Source organism: Crocuta crocuta, unplaced genomic scaffold (assembly GCF_008692635.1).
Source record: "Crocuta crocuta isolate KB4526 unplaced genomic scaffold, BGI_CrCroc_1.0 scaffold45, whole genome shotgun sequence".
Taxonomy (NCBI): domain Eukaryota; kingdom Metazoa; phylum Chordata; class Mammalia; order Carnivora; family Hyaenidae; genus Crocuta; species Crocuta crocuta.
The window spans coordinates 2,534,145-2,558,681 of NW_027530544.1; the positions used below are offsets into that span (position 1 = coordinate 2,534,145).

The following is a 24,537-nucleotide window of genomic DNA, read 5'->3' on the forward strand; positions in this document are numbered from 1 at the left end:
CCCAGCGTCCCCGGCCCCTCCCTCGTCTCCCCCCTCCCCCAGCGCTTGTCAGCCAGCCTCCGGCCGCCCGGGGCTGGCACCCCTTCTGGGGCCCGGGGCCCAGACGCGTGCAGAGGGGCAGCAGGGACCCGGAGTCGCGCACGTTGCAGACTGACAGTCAGGAGCCGGGCGGACCAAGGACGGTCAAGCCTGGTGCGTGCGGGGAGTCGGCGTCTCGGACTTGAGAGGCAGACGGCGCTGGGAGGGCGGTGGGCGCCTTGGACCTCCTCCGTGTCCTCCTCTTCTCCAGTTCTGGGAACGGGTGAGCTTTTCTTAGGAATCACTCATTCCTGGAAGTGTGAGTTAGCGTCCTCCTCAACACACCCACTGGATCTTTTGCTCGTGTGGTACGAGAGTCCCCAGATCTGTCTTTCCAGCTGTTTGTTGCCCCTGCCGCCTCCCATCCCCCAGGTCTCTAGCTCTTGTTCCCGGGCTTCGCAGCCCGTTCCCTGGAACGGACACAGACCACCCTCATCTCCTACCACCTGTGGCCAGGGAGTCCCCATCTCCCATTTACCTGTGGCTTCCACCAGTTCCTCATCTCCGGTGTCTGGAACCATTTTGTCTGCAATCTTTGTCCCAAGGAGTCCAATAAGTTATGGGGACCCTGCACATCTGCCGTGTCCTCCCGTAAGTTGGATTAGAGGACATGAACCAGTGGGGTCAAGGATCAGGTTAGCTCTGAAGGCTCTCTGCACACCCATCTGTTTCCTAATCTCATTGCCTTGCCCTAGAGGTCGTCTCTAGGGAAGAGGGTGGGGTGCTTTGTTGGGGAGACTTGTGGCTTTAGAAGTCAAGACTTGATTGGCCCATATGTTCATTTTCTGGCTGGTCTGAAGAGAAAAGAGCTGGAGGGCAGGAGCTGATGCCAGGGCCTGGAGAAAGTAGAGGAAGCCCCTGTTATCCTCTCCTGCTTCTCAGGACCAGCCTTCCGTCCCTCCTTCCTTCCTTTTCCCTAGACCAGAGTGTATACACACTCATATTTCCACCACCACTCACCTCTGTCAGTCTCTGTGTCTCACACTCACACACACTGCCCAGGACCCAAAGCATGGATTCTAAAGAGGTGCCTGACCTAAGTTTATAACCTGACATCTAGGTTATAAGGTTCTGGGGCCTAGGTGATAACCAGAAATACTCATCAGGAGGTCTCCCCTCACATCCCCCACTGCCCCACCCCTCTTTCCTCTCATCTTTGGCCAAAGTCTGCCTTTTCTTAGCTCTAGGGAAAACAACCTCTTGGAGTGTGACCTTTCCCACCTTCCTTTTCTGGACCCACTTTCATCTTTTGACAACCACTCCTCCTTCCCCTTTCTTACTATCTAAATACTAGTTCCTGTCCATTCCGTGTCCCAGGCCCTTGGAGCTGAGTTCAGTTTCTGGAGGCTTGATAATTTCTGACAAATTCACACAGTGTTAATGGTGTTAATGGCCTGTAATGGTCCAATGTGTTACTTTTCCCAGGACCTTTCCAAATCCAATGTGTGGCTTATGTGTGGCTCAAATCATAGAATAGATAGCAGACTGGGGTCTGTCTCCTGTGGGACTTCTGTTGAGGATATTCCCCTTCCTCCTTGGGTAGCTTTTTTTTTGGGGGGGATAGGTCTGATGTGCACTTAGAATCAGAGAAAGGTTTAATCTTCAGTGAATAAGGCTGGAAATGACTGATGGTCTGTAACAAGTTGCAAGTGGGGATGCACACTTTGGGGGGCGGGGTCTAGGACTGCCTCCCTTCGAGTCCCCCAACATGGTCCTCTGTGCTCTGCTTCCTGATCTTACCCCCACTAGTCTCAAGCCTAGGCTCTTGCTGGAGATTCTTAAGCCTGGGATAAGGTCACATTTTGTAACCTTCTCCCTTCTGATTCTCCATCCTTATGGAACATAGCACTGTACCTGGTAGCTAGACAGATTATAAATTTATTCAGTTGAACAACTGAGAAAGCTTCAAACACATTTTCAAAGTTCCATAGCACCAAAGTTACCCCCTACATTCTGGTGGAAAATTTTGCATGCACAAGGACCAGCCTGGCAATTGTTTTGTCAAACCCTTGGCATAGTGTGCTTCTAAGTAGGAATACTTCAAGTAATTCTGTCATTTTTGTCACTTACTGGTCCTCTCCTGATTATTTTGGCATTTCAAGTCTCTTGATTAAGCTAAATTCCTTAAATCTCAAGTCCCTGCACACACACACACACACGTACACACATACACACACCAACCCCCTATTCTTTTTTTTTTAGTAGTTTATTGTCAAATTAGTTTCCACATAACACTCAGTGCTCATCCCCACAAGTGTCCTCCTCCATGCCCATCCCCCCTCCCCCCACATCCATCAGTCCTCAGTTTTTGTCAGCATTCAAGAGTCTCTCATGGTTTGCTTCTCTCCCTTTCCCCCACCATTTCCGCCCTTCTTCTCCCCCTTGTTCCTCCGTCAAGTTCCTCCTAATCCTCCTATACGTGCAAACATATGATATTTGTCCTTCTCTGCCTGACTTATTTCGCTCAGCATAACACCCTCAAGGTCCATCCATGTTGCTACACATGGCCAGATTTCATTGTTTCTCATTGCCATGTAGTATTCCATGGTATAGATAAACCACATCTTCTTGATCCATTCATCTGTTGATGGACACTTAGGCTCTTTCCATGTTTTAGCTATTGTGGAGAGTGCTGCTATGAACATTGGGGTACATGTGCTCCTATGCATCAGCATTTCTGTATCCCTTGGGTAAATTCCTAGCAGTGCTATTGCTGCCAACCCCCTATTCTTATTGGTGGATTCCGTATTGTCTTCTTAGGAATTCTTTGTTCCAAGCCTGGAGTGTGTCACAATAGTTTTATTGATCATTTTTCGTTAGGTTGAGCAGGAGAAATATGGGAACTCAAAACGGAATAGAAACCAATTGGAATAGAAAACCAATAAGGACTTTTCAACTCCTACTAGGAGCCTTCTGCTGTCCAGGGTGCTGTGGAATACAAAAGAAATATTCCAAGTGGTCTTTGACCTCAAGGAACTTTTAAAAGGAATTTGACAATTATTGCTCAATTGGAGATTAATTATTTGGTAAATGTGGTTCTATAAAATAAGTTGATAGAACTATAGATGTAGTAGAATCAAAGGTAGTCCTTGAAGGGGGGTGCAGAGTGGGAGGAATGCCATGGGCAAAAGGCACATAGGAGTTTAGGGCATGGACCTTGTGGTTTCTGGGCTGACCAAATAGAAAGAGTAGGTTAGGGAGCAATAGGAAATAGGGATAGGTAAGTGGGGCAGGACCAGATAGGGAGAGTCTAGGAAGTCCAAGGAAGGATTTGGACTGGATTAAGAGTTAGTAGGGAGTCATTTTAGGTTCTTGAGCAAGGGTACATCCTGAAGAAAGTGATATTTGGAAAGGTTAATCTGGGGGTAATATGACTGATGAAGTGGGGAGAAGGGAGAGAAAGAATCCAGGGAGATGGGAAAGTGATTCAGAGCTGAGGGGGAGGGGGCTTGCCCTAGGTTGGTAGCAAAAGGAATGGGGAGTCAGGGACAGCTCTGAGAGACATTTTCAAAGGCAGAAATGTGAGGATTTGTTGACAAATTGGCTATAGGGGGAAAAGAAAAGTAAGCCCATGAGGAAACAGAAGTAGCTGGGTTGAGAGTGTAGAGGACTAACAGTGTCCCACCGACATGGTCTGATTGAGGACAGGAACTGATTTCAGGGCAGATAATGATGTTGGCTTTAGAACTGGTGAACTGGAGATGACTGATGGACATGCAGGTGGAGGTTTTGTGTGTGTGTGTGTGTGTGTGTGTGTGTGTGTGTGAGAGAGAGAGAGAGAGAAATGGGACTCAATACAGGAGTATGGGCAGGAGATTAGGGGTGGCGATGTGGACTTGGAAAGCTTCTGGGTCAAGGTTGGATGCAGCTGAAGCTTTGTGAATAAATACATCAGCTGTCAGAAGGAGAGACTGGAGGAAAGAGGGGAAGAACTAAAGTTAGAATTTGGGGATAAACCCTTATTTATAACAAGGCAGCAAAGGAGACTTGATCTTGGAATCCCTAGGGAGTCAGCGTGGGTTCTGATATGAAGACAGGCTGCAGACAGGTTGAGCAAGAGGAGTGCTGGGTAAGTGTCACTGGCTGTAATGAAAACAAGGCCACTGTGAGCTCTCAGGAGCACAGTATTAGAAGAGGGAGTCAGAGTAGGGATTTGGGATGGTGGGTAGGAACCCATTACTTGCACAGTTTATCAGTGAAAGGAAAAAGAGATTGGGTGCCAGTCAGAAGGAATGTTAGTATCAAAAAAAGGAGTTCCTTCCTTCCTTCCTTCCTTCCTTCCTTCCTTCCTTCCTTCCTTCCTTCCTTCCTCCCTCCCTTCCTTCCTTCCTTCCCTTTCTTTCTTGCCAGGGAGTCAGAAGAGGTTTGCAGGTGGAAGGGAGAAAGCTTGTGGACAGGGAACACTGAAGATGCTAGATTAATTGTTGAGTTAGATACCTGGAGAGCTTAGACAAAAGTAGATTCCTTAACAAAAATAAGCACTTAGCTTTGGTGAGCAGAGGAGAAAACTGTTTTTTTTTTTTTTTTTTTGAGACTAAAAGGAAAAAAAAGTTAAAAGTTGGAAGTGAAAAGAGATTGATATGGAAATATCTTCTACCTATATCTTTTTGTTAAGCTTTGGTCCTGCGAGTCCGGACATTTTCACCTGAAGTGTTTGCTGCTACTTGGACTTATGCCAGCCTCAAACTCAACTCTGTATGTCTTTCCAACTCCCCACACTCGCTTTTTCTCTTGTCTTCCTTAGTTCTGTTAAGTGGCATCTCCCCTCTCCCAGTCATGATAATTAAAACCTTGGTTTCATCTGTGAGGAGTCTCTTTCCTCTAACAAATCCTGTTCAATTATGTTTCATCATCAGCCCCTGCTGTTCATCTGCAGCCTCTGCTCTAGTCCAGGACATATTATGCTGCCCACAACCTCCTTTCTTGTCCCTTGGAATCTGCTCTCTCATCCCCGCTCCAAATTGGCACCTGTAGGTACAATGGCACTAATTTCATCACATTGTTGCCTGGTTTATGAACCTACAGTGACTCCCTAGTGTCTCAGGGTCAAGTCCATACTTCATAGCTCAGTTCCAGCCAGGCTGCTTTTCTCACTTTCCAAGGGTACCATCTATTCTTGTACCCCCACTCTCTAAATTCAACTAATTCTCCAAAGACTTGAGCCCCACCTTCTTCTGGGAGCATTCAGAGCTCACAGGACCAACTGTCTCCTCTGAAATTCTAAAACACTCACTTGTCTATACTCATGTTCCTACTTCATCAGTGGCATTGTGTTGTTTTTAGCTCTTTCATACACATAAAGCTTGTCTCCCCCATTGAAGTTACTTGTTCTTTGCATGTTAGGAAAAAGATATTTTAAAAACCTTGCAGTTCATCAAAAACAAAAATAAATCACCTCCTCTTAATATAGATAAAACAAACATGGTAAAGTATAAGCAGTTGTTGAATCTAGGTGGTGGTATATTGGTATTGACTATACGATTCTTTAAACTTTTTGTCTCAGATGATAACTTTATTCTGCCTAGACAGAGGAACTGGACATCATTATGTCCTGATCATCAAGAAGATGTTATTTTGAAGTAACACCTATTGTGTGCAAAAATTCTCTGAGTAAATATCATCACTCCATCTGTGCAGTGCCAAGCACTGAGTGGTTTCTTCTGCAGCAAAGGAAAACATCTCTTTTTGACACTGTGCTTGATGTGATGCTCCAGGATGATGCTTAATTCATGTTTGTTTTCCTTTTTGATTCTCTTTTACTTCCACCCACCATGAGTTGGGCTTTAGGTCACATCACTTTCCAGGAACTTCTTGGGGAGTATGGAGAGGACTTCGTTTTTCTGGAGATGGAATGTTGTTAATATTTCTAATATTTTATTTATGCAGGCAATTTCTACATTAATTATTTTAGAACATATCAATGACACCCAAGGACACCATAAGATTTGGGAGGTTTTGCTTCATCCTGTGCTACCAGTCATCAGTAGCTTGATTATTGGCACATTCTGTCCAATTGTATTTGAAAATCTTTTGGGGGAAATGAAAGAAGTGTTGGGACAAACTGAAGCCTGTAGCAGTAGAAAGAAATTAGGTGAGAAGTAATAAAAATCTATGTGACTGTAAATATCAGTAAAACACTAGAACTGGTGAACTAGGAGTCCTTCTCAGACGTTAGAGAATTAACACTTTTACTTTATAGATCTCTTTCTGCTTCCAGGAGTAGGCAGTATGGTACAGTCCAGTGGTTCTCAGGTGGGAACAGTTTTGTCCCCCAGGGAACACTTGGCAATATTTGGAGAGTTTTTTTTTTATTGTCACACCTTGGCATCTAGTGGGTAGAGGTTGAGTGTGCTGCTAAGCATCTTATAATGCACAGGACAATAAAGAATTTATAGTCCCCAGACATCAATAGTGTTGACATTGACCCTGGAATAGCCAGAAGATCATGGGCTTTGGGTCAGCTAGGCCTGACACTAACCAGGGGTAAATCTTGGGTTAATTATTTAATCTCTCTCATTTTCAGTCTTCTGCAAAATGGGATTAAGAATGCTTATTTCACAGGTTGGATGGACTAAACAGGAAAAAACAGGTGTAAACAGCATCTAGCCATTTCTGACACACAGTGGTAGCATAATACATCCTAGCTGCCTGCCCTGTTGTTCCTGCTGATTTAATTATTAAGTGAATATGCTTACACAGAGGCTGGGGGGTGGTCTCCAGAAGAGGTGTTGTGTAGGATTTTTTCCATGAGGTGGGAGAGGGTGCCAGAGAGGTGTGCGATGGCGTGCAGGGAGCCTGTGTGTGGAATCAGAAGGCGAGGGGGTTTGGGCTTCAACTGTCTTGTATTCATTCAATCAATCATTTGTTTGACAGATATTTATGGGGTACCTGCTGCAGCCATGTACTGTTCTATGGGAGTGTATAAAATCATTACAAGAAAGAATATAGAGCAGGAAGGGAAATGTACATAAATATACCCCTTCAGGGAGCACTTGGATATAAGGGGTAGGAAAGGAAGGAAAAGCCTGTGAAGGAGGCTGAGAAGGTCAGGCAGGGGAGCAGGAGATGAACACTCCCCTTTGAGCTCTACTTCTCTGAATGACTTAGGCAAGTGACCTTAATATCTGTGTAGGATGAGGATGATAACCCCTCTTCCCTTTCCTGTATAGGGCTGCTGAGAGATTCAAGTAAGGTACTGTATGTGAGGTATCTTTATGTTGTACAGTTCTATATAATTCCATCCAAATATATGTAGATAGTTCCTTCTAAATCGAACATTCTATTACTCTAAGTGCCTCTCCTGACAAGTATTATTTTATTTAATCTGACCTCTATGAGACCTTTCCAGTCCAGGAAAAGACCTTCCCTTTCCTTTTTTCCAGGAAGAAAGCAGTCCTTCTCAGTTTTGGTTTCCCAAAGAGACTGGATGGGGGACCCTTCTTACAACAGGCCAGGACACTCCTGTTCTCTCCCCCTTCCACAAAAGTACAAAAATGCCAACCCCCCCAGCCCTCCAGATCCTGGCACATGGTCCTGTGCCTTCTGGAGGGGCCCAGTGAGAATGGAGTTCTTGCTTCTGCCAAGCCTCAGGTGGGTGCAGTGAATCAATCCTTTCCTGCACCTTCTCTGTCTGCATGCAGTTCAGACTCCTCCTGCCACTCCTTTGTGTGTGAATGACTGGCAGCAAAATAACTAGGAAATGATTGACGGCCACAGGACTGTTGGATCAATAGAGTTGCTTGAAATTGTGTCTACTGAGGAGTGAGGGAACAGAAAGAATAAGCTGGGAGGATAGAGGAATTAGTTCAAGGAAGTAGAGAAGAAACTGTTGGAGAATTAGCTTTGTCTCCTCCCTTTTTGCGTTATTAGGAGGGAATTGGACACTAGAAAACATGGATACAAGGGATAAGCAGGTAGGAAAGTGAAAAGCGGCTGATGAATTGTACTGTCAAGTGGTTACTTCTTGAGCTGAGGCTTGAAGGATGGGTGGGATTTAGATGGGGAGGACAGAAAGTGTTGTGTTCCTAGGTTGGAATGGTGTTAGAAGGAGGTACAAGGACCCATGGCGTATTTGGGCCAGTAAATGGTCCAGTTAATGTGACTCAGAGAATGCAGGTGGAGGATCAATGGGAGATAAAACTCAGAAGGGGGTTGGGACCAGGTTGATTGATTGTTACATTTACCAAGCATTTACTGGACTCCCAGATCCTAACGGGCTTTAAATGGCAGGCCAAGGAGTTTGGTCTTTATCTGCAGTTTCCTTTTGGGAGCCACTAAAAATTTCTGGATGGAGTGGAGGCATGATCAGGAAGATAAATCTGGAAGCTCCATGAAGGGTTGAATGGAATGGGGGAGGAACTTTTGGCAAGTACTGGATTAGGAGGCCACTGTGATAGGTTAGGGGGGTCTGAACTTGAGATGCCACAGTGGAAATGGAGAAGAGGGGGGATGGCTGTGAGGGACCTTGTGGACATAGAGTCTATGGGACTTGGTAAGTTGAATGTAGAGGTGACAAGGAAGAGGCAGTAGTCAAGGATTATACCAAAGCCTAGAGCCTGGGTGACAGGGGGAATGGAGGTACCCTAAATGAAAATCAGGAGTTAGGAAGAGGAGGAGCAGCTATAGGGAGGCAGGAGGAGAGGGAGGATTTGGGAGTTTACTTTGGGACATGTTGCATTTCAGGTGTCAGTGAAATAGCTAGGGGAGGTGTTGGTTCTGTAGGCGGGTAAGGAAGGGAATCTGGAGCTTTGGAGGGAGGCCAGAGCCAGAAATATAGATTTGGGAGATATCCGTAAAAAGTTGTGGCTGGAGCTATCAGAGTAGATGAGATAATAAATGAAAAGCATATACAGACTTAAGGGCAGAGGGCCAAGGACAGGGCTGGAGGAGAACCAGAGAGAGCAGTGCTTGGAGAAAAATGCTGCAGAGAGGTTGAGGGAGATGATGACTGAGCATACAGACTTGGTTATGGAAACTGGGGGGTCATTGGTAACCTTTGCAAGAACAGTTTCAATCCTGTAGGGGAGGTGGAATTCAAATTGCAAGGGGAATGGGGAGTGAGTGGAGGGGAGGAAGTGGTGGGAGTGCATAGAGATGACTCTTTGGAAAGGTTTGGCTGTGAAGGGAAGGTTAAAAATAGTGAGGTAGTTGGAGATGGGTAGCAGTTGAGGGGAGGCTTTTTTTAGGTAGGGAAGATACATGAGTACCTAGGGGTGGGGAGGAGGGAGAAGGCAGACATGAGGAAGAGAATGAATATTTAGGAAAGAGAGAAATATGGATGGAGGAAGGTCCTGGATGGGTCTGGAGAGGTGGATCTCAAGGTCAGCTGAGAGTCAGCCTTGGGCCAAAGATGGGGGTGGGGTAGGCAGACCTTAGTAGAGTAGCTGGCCAGAAAGGACCTTGGCTGAGGGTGTAATGTGCCTGATCAACAGCCCCACTAGAGGGAGCATCAGCTGGTTGGAGGTCCAGGGGCTCCTGGTGGTGTGCTTGGGGGTAGCATGAACTGAGGGTAGCTGTGAAGTGGACAGGCTGGGTTGGTATGGCCCTAGGAGGCCCTTGGGCAGAGAAACTGGGGAGCTGGCTGGGAGATATCAAATTAGCAATCCTTTTCGAAGTGCTGGTGGCTTCCTCTTATAGGCTGAGGTGGGATTTGCTTCAGCCAATGGTGGGGTCTACAGAAGTATCTCCTGCAGAGTATTAGGCGAAGAGGCAAGTACCTGGGCTGGAGGGTGAGTGAGAAGAGGAGAGAGGGAGGTGGACTTATGTAAGAAGGTGTCAGATGGTTTCCTGAGTAGGGGTTCAGCCTGGTCATCAGGCAGTATATCTGTCAAGGATGGGGGACCTGCTCTTAAATTTCTAGAGTTTTCTTAAGGTTTCTAGAGGTCTCAGAAGAAAAAGGAAGCAGAGTAGGGATTATGGGATTATGGGAGAGCCTCTTGCACATTCTTCTCCATGATTAGGAAACCCTTCACACGAGAGGGAAGATGCCAGTGAGCACACCCATTCCTTTGGCCTGAAAGCACTTCCTCTGGCTCTCACTTTAGGGGCAAACCCAAGAGCTGTTATCAAGTCAGGGGTCTTAGGTGGCCTTCCAGAGGGAGGGGAAGTAGGAATCCAGGGTAAGGTGGGCTCTGTGGGACTGGGTCTAGAGTATCTAGATTAAGAGGAAGTGGGAGTTTCTTTAGATGTAGCTTGGTCCCAGAATCTTAGCTGTGTGGCCTTATGTAAGCTTCAGTTTCTTCATCTGTAAAATGGGTTAAAAACATTCCTACCTCTCAGAATTGCTTGATGTTTATAGATATATATTGTGACAGTTATGTATATATTATAAATAGTAATAGGTCATTTATATTATAATAGATTATAATTGTATATGTATGACAATTTTACATACATATTACAATTATATTACTAGTTAGATAAATCTTTACATTGTCCAAATGATAAAAATTATGATGCTTCAATAGCTCCTTTCCCTCCTTCCTTCCTTCCCTCCCTAACAGTGCAGAGTTAGATAAGGATGGAATTTTTGAGCTTGCACTTACAGTTATTCCAGGGCATGGCAGGCAGGGACTGGGAATGTAGCTAAAATCCTGCCTTTTACACTCTTACCCTACAGTGAGGGACAATGGCCATCTATAGGAGGGTGGGGGTGGGGGAACAGTATTGAGATGGCAGCTGGACAGTGGGCCTAGGAGGAGGCCCGGGAGACTGGCAGATGGTTAATTGGATGTGACAAAAGGGGGCTGGGAGGAGGAGTCTGGGGTCTCCGGGGGGATTCCTGTCTCTTCTCACTGTCCTCGAAAGGTTGTTGTGAAGAGAGAGAGGAGTGGCTCCAGAAGCAGTTGGGGGAAAAGGTTGGCAGGACTCCATGTTGGATATATGGCCATGGAAGGACAGAGTGCCATTGGGAGTAATGTCACAGCTTTAATTTTTAGGGTGGGTGCAAGATATTAAGTCTCTTCTCTGTACCCCAGTGCATTGGCACATAACATGCTCAGGTACTTAGATATAAAGAAAATGCTTAACCAAATATTAGAACAATTTTCTAGCTATTCTTTCTGATCCCAATCACTGAGTTTTGACAGCCAAATATCATCATTACTTTTGATAAGAACTGGACAAAGAACTGATGAATTTTAGCAGAAATCAGATTTCAGAGACTGAATCTCTTTATTCATTCTTGCACTCATTCATTTAAGTGTCAAACACCAACTGTGCACCTACTAAGTGCCAGGCAGTGGGAATACACAAACAAGTTAGAAATAATCTTTCCGAAAGGAGGGTAACAGTTTAGTGGGATTGACTGATGCATAAGCAAACAATTGCGTTGTAGCATAGTAGGTGCCATAACAAGGATTGGGTGTTGTACTTTGAACGTATAGAGGAAGGATCAACAGCCTCACCTGGATGGATGTTGGATTCAATGAAGAGGGGTTGGCTAGGCTGAAATAGATGAGGAGGTGGTGAAAATGAAGACAGACCACTGTTGGAGAAGTTTGGCAGTAAAAGTAAGGAGAAAATGAAAATGGCAATTGAAAGGACATTTTGGGAGTACAGGTAGTGTTCTGTTTTTTGATCACAGGTGTGATCTGTTTGTGAAATGTCAGAGACCTGTAAATTTATGTGTGCAGTTTTATGCATAAACATTGTACTTCAATAAATATTTTTAGGGGTGCCTAGGTGGCTCAGTTAGTTGAGCGTCTGACCCTTGATTTCAGCTCAGGTCAGGATCTCACAGTCCTGAGATAGAGCCCCATGTCAAACATGAGATTCCCAATTAAGAGGTTATCTCTGGAATGGAGGGACAGTTGTTCTTCCGTAGCTGTGGGAAAAGACCAGGTGGTTATAGGTCAAATGCTAGAGCTTTTATTAAACTGACCTCCATCTTCAGATAGCCAAGCTTATCTGACAGACTGAGGGATGTTGAGAGCCTGAGAAGAGAGGAGATGAAATGGATCTATTTGCTGGAGAATCAGTGAGAATTGCATGAAAAATGATCTGTCCATTGGAGTTTAGAGTGGACTGAGTGTGCAGGCTTCTGCATCTTGCTTAGCCCTGGAGGCTCTGGAGTGGATGTGACAACAGTGGACTCTTGAGTGTGACTTGGACAAGATGTCCAGGGTAGGGATGAGGTGTGCAACAGACTTGTTTGGAAACTAGCCTCTTCCCCAAACCTTACTGAACACTGATGATGCTAAGGCCTTTTGGAGCCCTACCTTGGAAAACAGTCATGCCTGATTTCCCCATGTAGGCTGTACATACCTTTTGTTTTGGACTTGTTTGTATTCTTCTCAACACCCAGATCAGTGCCTTGCGGTTAATACTTGCTTATTTAGTATTTGTTGTCTTGATTTTTTTTTAAGAGCTATTTATTGGTGTGTAGGTCATCTGGGAGTTTTATAATGAAACACTATGCTAAGGAAATAAATCATTTTTTTGTATGGATGGGCAGTTCTACCTTAAAAAGACTTATGAAATCAATATTGACTATGAAATATATCACAGCTCTTGTTGCTTCTGGATTAATTAGAAGGGACCCCTTTTATTGCTTGCTTACAATATTCATGTATATCATAATCACTGGAAAACTGAAACTGTACTCTTTTTCAGAGAAACCCATGTAGAAAGTTCAAACACACAAATGGATTAGCTAATCAATATCAAGTGAGTGTCTGCCATGTGCCAAGTATTATGCTAGGTATTAAGGGTGCTTCTAAAGATGGGCAGCAAATGGTCCCTGTTTCTGAAGAGTTTATGGTCTTATTGAGTTTGGGGGACTTATATAGGAAAAAATGGCTAATTGGAGATCAATCAGAAAGGGAGTTTCGCTCTTTCACTGATTCATTTAATATGTGTTTATTGCCAATAAGCTAAAAGATAATTTAAATAAGTGGTAAACAAGGTTGCATTTAGAGAGATTTGATTCTATTATAAAAATAGAACATTTATTTTTCTATTATAAAAGCAATGCAGACTTACTGTAGAGTATTTGGAAACTATGATGGAGTATAAAGGATAGAAAAGTCACTGTAATCTCATCGTCCGGAGAAAGCCCCTGCTTGTTAGTTTGAGATATTTCCTTGTGGTCTTGTTTCCTATGTGCATTCTCTCCCTTGATCTATGGTTTGTTTTTTGATCATCAAATTAAGGTGAAAAACAAATTAGGGCGTGATAGAATTTTTCCTAAATGAGGCCATTTTTCCCAGTTAATATAAATGTATGATATACCACTATACACATATTTGTTGAGCAAAGTAAGACATTCATAAGCCAATTAACCTTTATATGGGAATAATGTCGGAAGACAGAGGATCTGTTGGTTTTTTGGAAGGGTAAAGGCATTGATGCTTATTGTTGAAAAAATATTTATGCAAAACAAAAGTACAGTATCTATGGTCAAAAGGAAATACTCTTTCTCTCTTCTCCTCCCTGATGTTAAGATAAATTCAGCAGATATACATGCTTGGTGCCTATGCAAGTACATGTTTATACAAATGTATAGCTTTCTTTCTTACTGCACTTAACAAAAAGAGAATCAGGCTATATCAGTTATTCTGCAACTTGCTTTTATCACTTTATAATCCTAGACATTTTTCCATGTCAGTACATATAACTCTACCTCATTTGTTTTAGAGTTGTGCTACTTTCTGTTGTATGGATGCACCACATTTTATTTAACCGTTCTAATGATGGACATTTATAACCCAGCTTTTCTGCAGACCAGTGTTTGATCTGGGACATTATTTTGTCCAAAGAGTAGCAAGAAGGGTCACCCATTATTTGATCCTTTTCAAAGGTGACTGTAGGACAACCAATCACAGGTTCAGGATGTTCTTTGCTTTTATCCTCAGAAGAGAGGGAGGACAGCTAGTCCCTGTTTTCTGAAGGATAACACTCTGTGTAATATGTAAGGACACTTTTGTTAGACATTTAAATAAGTGGTCTAGGCCATTAGCCTCTTTTGCTGTGTGTCTTTAAGTGACTTAGAAGCCGGATTTGTAGTCATAATTAGCCAAAAAAAAAAAAAAAAGTCACATGTGTTCTGTGGGCTTGAGTGAAAGTTAATTCCAATACCACAGGTATGGAAGTGTTTTAGGTTGTGTGTGCAAAAGCGATAGTCTGCATTTGACTAGAAGAATCCAAGGATGTGATTTTTGAGAGACCTTGGTTTCCAATTCTTCCTGCCATTAATTAGCTCTGTGACTTGGCCAAGCCAGTTAACATGTCTTTTTTTTTTACAGATGGGGCCTCTGTTTCCTTATCTGAAGAAAGAGGTAAACATACTTGTCTTGCCATACCTCATAAGAAGAGTATGAGATAAAGTGGGATAATTTAAGGAAGTCACTGTGGGCAAACAAAATTGCTGACTAAATGAAAGGAATTTTCGTCAGCTGCCTTTCTCTGAGCTCTCCCTTGGTTTTGAGTGTGGTTGAAAGCTGAGCTAGGGGACTTGGATGGGAGTGACAGCCCGTACTATGTTTGAGGACTGTACATTTTTTCATGTCTGGTAGAAAATTGGCAGCACTAGAGATGGAGTGAAATGTTTCATGATATGTTCCATTTGCTTTTGGAAGAGAGACATGTGTATAAGAGTGGAAGAGTGGCTCGTCTAACTGCCCAGAATGGGGGAGGTTTTCTTTCTGACGGGTGACAGTGTGGCTCAGTTGCACACTTTCTCCTTGTTACCCAAATGTGCAAAGAAAACATAGCTTTTAAATGTTCTAATGTGGAGCTAATCTTTCTCATGAGACCCTAAGCTACCTTAACTAGTTATTAGTATATCAAGTTTTTTTGTTTTTTGTTTTTTGTTTTTTCCATTCTCTTCTGGACTAGTTTCTTTGGATGATTGTTTTTTTCAGATAAATTACTCAGTCACTCAGATTTTCTCCCATTCTCCCACTTCTCTTCAGTATGGGGTCTGGGTGTGTAGAGGTGGGGGAAGGGAGAGAAGGGTGCTTGGAGCTACCGTATAATGACTAGTCTGGTCTGGTCTGATGCTTGTACTGGTATTTTGCAAAGGTGTGGCTAGACCTGTCCTGCTTTTGGGGGTATTTTGTTGATGCTCAGCACTAACATTCATATTCTGACTATTTGCCTGTGGAGTCAAAGTCCCTGCACGGAGTCAAAGTCATTGCATGTGACAGCCTCAGTGTTCTGACCCCAAGCCTTTGGTCACTGACTCTCTGAGTACCATCATCAGGGAACAAAGAAGTATGTGGTTTCTCAGCTCAGTCAATGCCAACTGTGAGAAGTCAGAAGCTCTACACCTGGCTCACCTAAATACGTACCCACCTTGGCCAGTGCTCTGCTTTCATACCCTCACCTCCACACCATGCAGATCATGGTATGTGGCTGGTAGGCATTCTCCTACAGGCCCGCTGCTTCCTCAGGGGTGGCCTCAGGGTTCTCCAGTGTCTTCACGCCTATTGAGATCTTCTTTTCTAAAGCTGCCTCCCTAAAACCTATCGGGTGTTGAGGTGTTCATATAGGAGGAAACCAAGACCCTGGTGTCTGATTTCCTAGACTGAAATTTCCCATATTCCCCTGATGTTTGATCCTTCCTTCAAGGCAAGAATCTCTCTTATGTCACATCTTTTAAGCTTGCTTGCTTGCTTGCTTGCTTGCTTGCTTGCTTTCTTTCTTTCTTTCTTTCTTTCTTTCTTTCTTTCTCTCTAGAGGAAACACATGTATGCATGCATGCATGAAGGAGGGAGGGGCAGAGAGAGAGAATCCCAAGTAGGCTCTGCACTGACAGCTCAAAGCCAGCCCTACACAGGGCCTCGAATTCATGAACTTTGAGATCATGACCTGAGCTGAAATCAAGAGCTGGATGCTTAACTGGCTGAGCCACCCAGGTATCCCCAGAGTACTCTTTACCTCTCATTTAAAGTGATCTCAGTGGTTAAGTCCACCCAGTCTGGATCTTGGTATGTTAATGGCAGTTTGAGAATTCAAGTTGCATACTAACAAACTCCTATCCTGGGTGTCAGTAGCTGAACATTGATGCTTTCTCTTTGCAATCTACTATAACTAACCTAAACTTCTATGAGGTAAATAGATGCTTCTGGGCAGCATAAGGGGAAGGTAATTATATGTAAGGAGAAAAATACATTATATTTTGAAGAGTATTACCCTAATTAAAGCAATAACTTTGGGAAAAAAAAGTTTAGAAATGGAGCTTCTGAAGTTGTCTTCTTTAGGATTCCATCTACATACATGTGTATGTCTGTGTGCATGTAAACATGCCAGGGTATGACGATGTTGAGTCTTCCTGAAGGCCTTTAGTGAGCACTTCTGACATCCCTTGCACTGTACTACAAATGGGAGTATGGTACAGCCTCTGTCTTCAAGGGACTCCCAGTCTTTGGAAGGTGAAAGAGTGGCAGTGGATTATATACAGAGTTGCACTGCTGAATCCTGCTTTCCCAGAGGTTGGTGTTTCAGTCTGGTAAACATGACTGATGTTTGAGGTAGAGGACGTAATGGGCCTGGCGCCCCTTACCTTGCTTGGATCTGCTCTTCTAAAATGGCCAGTTCTAGGTAGTTTTGCTTTTTCCAAATAAAGCTAATTCTGTTAGCATCAGTCTAAGTTTCCATGAACATATATTCTACAGAAAGGCCATGGTAAACAAGATCAATTTAAATTGATAATAAATAGAGAAATGATGTACAACTGAGGGCTGTTGCTCTCCTTCTTCTGTGATGGAGTTGTTTGTTGTTTATAACTAAAATTCTGTTATCCCTTTTAGCACAGGAAAGCTTCTGTGTTTTATATGGTGTTTCCACTGCAAGGCTCTGGGGTTCAAATAGTCTTAGTGGCTATGATCAGTGTTTCTATCTTGACCAGGGAAAATGGGAACTTTGGTCTTTGTGAAGGTGGCAGAAACTGGGAGACTGGCAAATCAGACAGACCAGGAAAGCACAGAGCAGAAATTAAAAAAGCAGGTAAATATGGTGTCAGATGGTTGGGTCCAAGAGGAAAGAGGAGTGGGCTAGGTGCCAGGAGAACAGTATTGTTATTGATAAACTTGGTAAATCCCTTTCCCTCTCTGAGACCTCTGAGAGTATTGAGCTAAGTGGCCTTGAATGTATCTACAACATTCTGAGCCAATTAGACAACAGAAAAGCCATCAGGGATAGAAACCAGGTGGTAAGTAACCTGGTTCTGTGAAGACTTTCCATCCTTCTGAGGCTTTCTGTCTCTGCCGCTTGAGACTGCTTAGTCCACCTGGTGCCAGAGCTCATAGGTGACCCAGCATTCTTGCCTGGGGAAGATGGGCTCTAATTTCCTTGAGGAGAATCATCCTGGTGGTCAGCAAGTGGGCTCAAACTATTTTGGCCTTTAGAATCTTTTGAAAGAAGGATGAAGCTTCTGGGATTTCTGGGCCTGTGTGGAAAAGGCTATCCTTTCTCAGCTTGTTCCTTTGGATCCCAAGCCTATAATTAGAGATATACTTCAATACCATAGATAATGCCTTCATCAAGGCCCCATCAGAGCTGCTCTGCCAAGGCACAGGGAGGACTAACTTAATGATCTTCCTGCCAGCTCATGTCCTTGAACTTTTCTTCTATTGAGTAAGATAGAGAAGATAGTGAAAGCAATCCAAAACCTTCATTTCCTAGGGTATGCGCAAACCCAGCCCAGCCACATCATCTCAAAAGGAAGCACTAGGCAATTAAGCAGGTATCTTGGCTTTCTTCTAGGTTTCCTTCTACCCAGAACTCCTTCTCCTTTCCTGTGCATTCTCTAGACCTTCAGAAAACTCATATTTTGATAGAGGGAAACACTCCATTTTTGAAAAGTACACTAAAACATTCCAGGTACATGGTATGACTATGCAATGGAATGCAGGAACACAGACCAGGGTGTGGGAAGCCTATTTAGGCAGCTGTAGTGGTGGTCATAGAGTAAATGTGCTTGAATGGCAATTGGAAGAGGAGTTCATTATCCAGTGTGACAGCGTGGGGAGGGGCATTCCTGGCAGAGGGAGAAGGGTGGGCAAAGGCAGAGAATTGTACAAGGTCATGGAGAGTTAGAGGTTATAGGGTGAGAGAGACTGGAGAAACATGTGAGATTTTGGATTTTCATATTCCACGATTTGGATTTTATCCTGTGAGCAGTGGGGAATCATAAGGGATTGAAGTGATAGAATAAAAATTATAACTTAGGCCAGCACAGTGTTGGAAGGGACACAATTGGAGATGAAAATTCTAGTTAGGAAACTATTGGAAGATAGTTGATGATACAGGGATGTAATGGTGGTGGATTTCAGGCCAAGTTGATGTAAGGTTGAAGGGGAGGTAAAGTGTCAGATAATCAACAGGGTTTTAGCTTTGGTTGTGGGTAAAGGGCGATGGTGCTTTCACCAAGCCTGGCACCACAGAAGTCACACTGGAATCCTAGGAACATTTCATAAGCTACCAGAGCTTTTTACTGTGAAGGGAGTTAGCACTGCTCTATTATTGCACTTCTTTAAACATTTTGAATACAAAACATAAACAAAATGACTGAAGGGTGGACAATTATACACACAGATATCTTCTCCTATGAGGATGGCAAGTGTGCATGCCTTTGTGTGTGCATATATGTGCTTGTGTGCACGTGTGTGTAGTTGCTTATGCTCTGGATGCATATGCGTGTGCTGCTTCCATCATACTGGGTTCTCGACACAGTATCATTTTTCAGCATTAAAATTCCCATCACCTCCCAGAAGTGCTCCCTTTAGGATCCATTTCTGCTTGGCTCAGTGTGCACAAACATTCCAGTGGGATTGATTGCTTGTGTCAAATTAATTTTTTCCCTTCCCAGGGAGTGTCTGCCATGTGCAAAACAGGGAAATCCCTAGGCCTGTAGCCAAATGCAAGTTCAGATAGACGAGTAAAGTCAGTCTTGGGTCAAGAATTGGCTTAGATGGCCACAGAGGCTGCACCTGGATACTTAAGACACTTCTCCCAGCATGCTTTGTGTCTGTTCCTAGGCAACAGGAAACTTGAGGCTGGGTAGAGATGGTTGCATATGAGAGGCTTGAGTCTTTGTAGTATTAGCTATGGTACCACTTCCTGATCTCTGCCCCATTTTCCAGTTTCTGATTTATATAAAGGTTGCAGAAGCCTCTGGAAGCAAATGGAGAAAATGCTGACTGTCCTTCACCTGACTGCTGGGCAGTCAGTTTGCTGGGAAAACTTTGGAGGATAGCTCTGGGGTGGTTTTCCTTTCAGCCCCAACCCTGATGGTTCCCTGTAGGTTTTAGTGGATACTCAGAATGGACCTCCTAGGCATTTCCCTAGAAGGTAGCCCTTAGTTGCATGGTGCTCAGCCAGCCAGTCTTACCAGCCTGACTCCAGACACCAGATCAGGGACCTTTCCCACAGTTGGAACCATCGGTCAACTGACCTGTGTGCACCAGGGTAGTCTAGGTTATGCTATCCACCAATGAATTAATTTGTATCCCAGCAGTTGAAGCTTTGTGAGATGGATGATAAGGTTCCCCTGAGAATGGTTATGTGTTCTTTTCCTATAACCTGAAATTCTGGAAGTCCTGATTAACATTTATTTACTTTAAGTTCAGCTTTGTGGCTTATGGCTACCAGGAGTTCCAACTAAAGTTTCTTTATCAGCTTATTGTCTATAGTCTAGTTGAATATAGCTCTTTAATTAGTGGGATTATGGCTAGTATCTTATCAGTTAACCACTAGCCTTCAGAACCTTTGGAACTTTAAGAAGTTTGATGAATTTTTCATCCCAAAGGGTAAAATGCTAAACTTCCACATTATGTCTTGTAACAGCTACTTCTTTTGGTGCATGTATGTGGGATTTGGATTCCATTTGCCAAGAACTTTTACATAAATCAATAACAGAAATGATTTTTAGCATTTCCCAACAGATTCTGTAATGTATCACTTCTAGTGGAGGGCACACATCAGACTTGGTTATACAATTTAATTCTCTACAATTCTTATAGAATCCGATTGTAATGTCTGGTTTTTGAGCCAGGACAATTGGATTGTTAGAGGGGTACCGGGTTTGCAGAACTCTGGTAAACTGTTGCCAGAGTGCTTCCTCCTCCCCACTTCTCTTGCCACCCAGCAAGTCTCTTGAATCCAAAAGCAGATCATCTAATTTCTTCTCTCTACTCAGTTTCTAAACTCTTATAGCCATTTAGTATGTCCCACCTAGTTTGTTTTGATGTATTTATTTGATTTGTTATTCACAGGGGTAATTTTCTGACTGAGACTTTTTTCAGACCATCCTAATTATTTTATCTAGCTTATGCTAGGCGTGGAATAAGCATGTTTGTGACTTTGCCTTTAGCTTTTAGTTTTCCCTGTGAGAAAGACCAAGGCAGCTGCTCAGATGAGGTCCTTTATGTCAGACACATAGCCAAGTATGCAATCATGTGCTCCCTGAGGTTTCCCAGAGGCCCTAGGACCATAGAAGTCTAGATTTGGCAGGACCTGAGCCAGAAGTGGCACCATGAAATCCAACCCCAAATCTCTAATGTAGAGCAGAAGGGCAATTCCTTTAGGACTGCAAATACTCTGGTGGGTGCCATTTTTTCCCCCATGCCAAGGCTTTTAAATTCTTATGCATTTAAATAGTTCTGTATCCAGGTAAATGCTTTATTCATTCCTTCTGAGACTCTTGATATGTGTACTCGTGAGGCTTTGTTCTCTGGGACTTTTCCATTTCTGGGCTGTTGGATTCAATTTTATCTCCCCATACATCAGCTTATGGTGAGAACTTTGCAAATTCCTGGAGAGCCTTTGTAGAGGTTAAGAACAAAGGAGGTAATTTATCTCTTCAAGTGTCAGGGCTTTTAACCCTATATTAGTTGTAGTTGGGGCTGTGCTTTCCAGATATTGCTCAGCCCTTGAAAGGAAATTTGCATATGATTATTTTATATTTTTTTGGAGGGGGACTCACCCCAAGATATCAGCAGTGGAAGGCTGTTCTGTTTTGGATGTCAGTAGAGATTTCAAGTCTGCTGGCTGGCTTGTAGCACTATAGCTGCAGTATGGTACAGAGGCACATGTCTCCGGTCTGGAAAGCCCTGTGTGCTGCTCTCAGCTCTATGCTGGCCTCCTGTGTATTCTTGGGCAGGCCACTGCACCTCCCTGGGCTTGAGTTTCTTCACTAGAATGTGAAGGTGCTGTAAGGGATGGTTACTGAAGTTCCCTAAATCTCTAAGTCATTTTGAGGTTGTTTTGAGAGTCTACTTAGGAGAAGGTCCTCTTGGCTTATCCCAACTCTGAGAAAATGCTGGTCCTATAAAGATTGACTGGGGTGGGGGTGAGTCCCTGTGTTTGCATATGACACACAACATTCAGAATAAATTATCACCGGCTGATCTGTTCCTAGCCATTAAAAATCCAACAATAATGAACTAGGCTTGCCAATCTCTGGGTATGCTGTATGAATAAATTCTGAGACAGTTATAGTATCCTTGGTTCATACTTTTATAGGACCTGCCAGATATTTTTGTGCTTCCTAAGAAAGTACAGTCAACAATTTTGGGGTAGCTATAATCTATTTATAACAACTACTCTTAAACATGGTTTGTTTCCTCTCCGGTCTGTAAAGAAGATTTTTAAAGGAAAAAAAAATTTGTTTGAATTTTCTCAGAGCCTCCAACTTCTTTAAATTGGATATTTGGCAAATCTCTTTCCCCAGAGATATGTGTCTTGGCTGGCCCTGCCAGATCTTTTCCCTCCCTATTAGAGGGAGTTTTAACTTCCATTGATTTATCCTTTACCACATTTGGCTTGGTCAAGAGCCAGTGGGGCGGGGCGGGAGCGCAGTTGTCAGAATGCTCCTTTGGACCTTACACCTCCAGGACCATATCCTGTTCCTTTTTTTTTTAATGTTCATTTATTTATTTTGAGAGAGAGCATGATGTGGGGCTCAATCTGTGAGATCATGACCTGAGTCAAAATCAAGAGCCGGATGCTTAACTGACTGAGCCACCTAGGCGCCCCTGTTCTTTTTCTTAGAGCCTCCCCCACTGCATCCCATCTTCTGCCAATCTGTCTTCAGATATAAGTATTATTCTGGAAGCTGGGCAGAGGGTGAGAAACTGGGAACTGAGGAAACAGAAGCAAGATTTAAAGGTCAACAAATTCTCTAAGTTTATAGAATGACTAACAGTCAGACCAGAGAGTGTTACCAGGTCAGAGTGCACTCCAAACCCAGATTCAGGACAGCAAGGGCCCAGGGAGGAGGAAGATGGATAAAGGCCAAGAAGATGAAATGGTAGAGGGTCAGTCAGGGAAAGCAGTAAAGGATCTACTCAGCATCTGGGGCATCTGCAGAAGTGAAAGGGCAGCCGGAGAGGGAGAGATGGATGTGAGTTCCAGCTATAGAAGTCTTGTTGATTGAGGAATCTCTTCACTTTGTCCCTGTCCCTTGCATGTAGAGGTGCCAACTCCCAATTAGGAGGAGCCCAGTGAGAGCACCTGGCACATGGTTCTTGATGTCATCAACGGCTATCCCCATGCCTCCCTCTGGATCAAGTCATTCTATGAGGCTTTGCCATTTCTGCTGCTCATGGGCCTTCTGTTTTCTCTGTTTAGTGAGCCTGCCGGTATCCAGACTATTCTTTAAGCTTGGGGTTAAAACTCGAAGGTTCAAATATCTGACTGTTAAGAAAGTGAGACACTGGGCATCCCATTTCCCCACAGGACATTATCCTTCAGCCCTAGAGGGTCTTCATCTGTGTAACTTTCCCCTTCAGTTCATGATACCAGAGCTGCTACCTGTCTTTTTTGGTTCTGTGGCTGATGCCACATTTTCATGTTGAGTCCTTGGGTGCAGTTAACTCACTCTGATGGGTGGGCCAGGTGCTCTTTCTGGCCACAGATAAAACAGATTGTACCCTGAAGCGGCCCATTTATCTTTGTCCTCTTCTTATGTAAACATGGGAGGCCCTTACTGTTTTTTAATCCATACTCTCTTCTGAGTTATTGTTTTCTTCCCTCTCCAGCTGGCAAGTTTGGAAGTTACACATCTCCCCATGGTGCCAAAGAACATCAGCGTTATCTGTGGTGTGCCTCAGCACTTCAGGCTTTGTAGTCCTGACCTGCAATTGGATTTTTCTGGGATTTCCTACTAGAATTGATCCAGCCCAGTGAAATCAATGAATTTCCCTGTAATGTCTATCTTTGCATCCTTTACCAATGGATTTAATGTCTTCTTCAGCCTTTTCCAGATTGGACTATCCATCCTCCAGGCTGAAGATGAAAGTGTCTAGATTTATAATGTTTTTTTTTTCTTTTTTTAAACATCTAGGTTTGAGTTTTGGAAGTAGCTTTTTAAAATGTAATGTGAGAAATGTCACTTTGCATCAATTATTGGTTAATACCTACTTGAGTCCAACTCTTGTTTTATTGGATATATGCTCCTCATAATCCTCTTCCTTGTCCTCCCTTTGCAGAGACTTTCATTATATAAAAAGAAGGGATTGGGTAGGGGAGAGGTTCCCAAACTTTCTCGGCTCATGGTACCTTCATGCCTCACTGATTTTCCCGTGGCACCATTAGGCCAAACCAGACACTTAATAGATCTGTTCATAAAGCTGTTAGATCCCCAAACCTTAATAAGTACTTAAGTACTTAACTAACAATGTAGTAGCCATTTGAAAAAGTAATACACATAAATTGAGAGAAAAGTATTTTTATTTCATTCCTTAATAACCGTGGTTACTTACTACTGAGGCATATGTGCCTGTTGGGCACTGTACAACTTCTCAGATTTTGGAATCAGATTAGATATTACTCCTTTCATTTCCTGCTCCATATTGATTGTCGTGTGATGTTTGCTTTTTATCATAGCAACTGCCCCAAATCCAGTTTTGCAAAGATCTGATGTCATTGAAAGGAATGAAGTACAATTTAATGTTGAAGCTGAGAACTATCTTTTGATAGTAGCCATGTGGTATCCAAAAGACATCAAACATTGATATATTTTCCTCAAAAATTAAGCATTCTGCAGAGACCCCATGAATTTGCTGTGGTGCCTGGGTGCTTGGTCATAGTTTGAGAACCATGGAGATAGTGGGATAAGTGTTGGGGAATCTTTTCTGGGGGTGATTTTAGTGTTTTTTATCTCTTCAGCATAGTTGCCATTCTCTAGATTGCCATGTATCTTCTGAGAATCTCTCAGCTGCCAGGTGGCTGTGATTCTTTTTTTTAAATTAAAAAAAAATTTTTTTTTAATGTTTTATTTATTTCTAGGAGAGAGAGAGAGACAACGTGAGCAGGGGAGGGTCAGAGAGAGAGGGAGTCACAGACTGAAACAGGCTCCAGGCTCTGAGCTGGCAGTCAGCACAGAGCCCGACGCGGGGCTCGAACCCACGAACCGCGAGATCATGACCTAAGCGAAAGTCGGACGCTTAACTGACTAAGCCACCCAGGCGCCCCTAAAAATTGTTTTTAATGTTTCTTTATGTTTGAGAGAGAAAG

General features: G+C 43.5%; 1 protein-coding gene across 2 annotated transcripts in view; it reads left to right on the forward strand.

The window, feature by feature from the left end:
• LOC144234340 (kalirin) overlaps window positions 1-24,537 on the forward strand; it is a 479,489-nt gene that overhangs the window by 501 nt on the left and 454,451 nt on the right. The window lies entirely within an intron of this gene.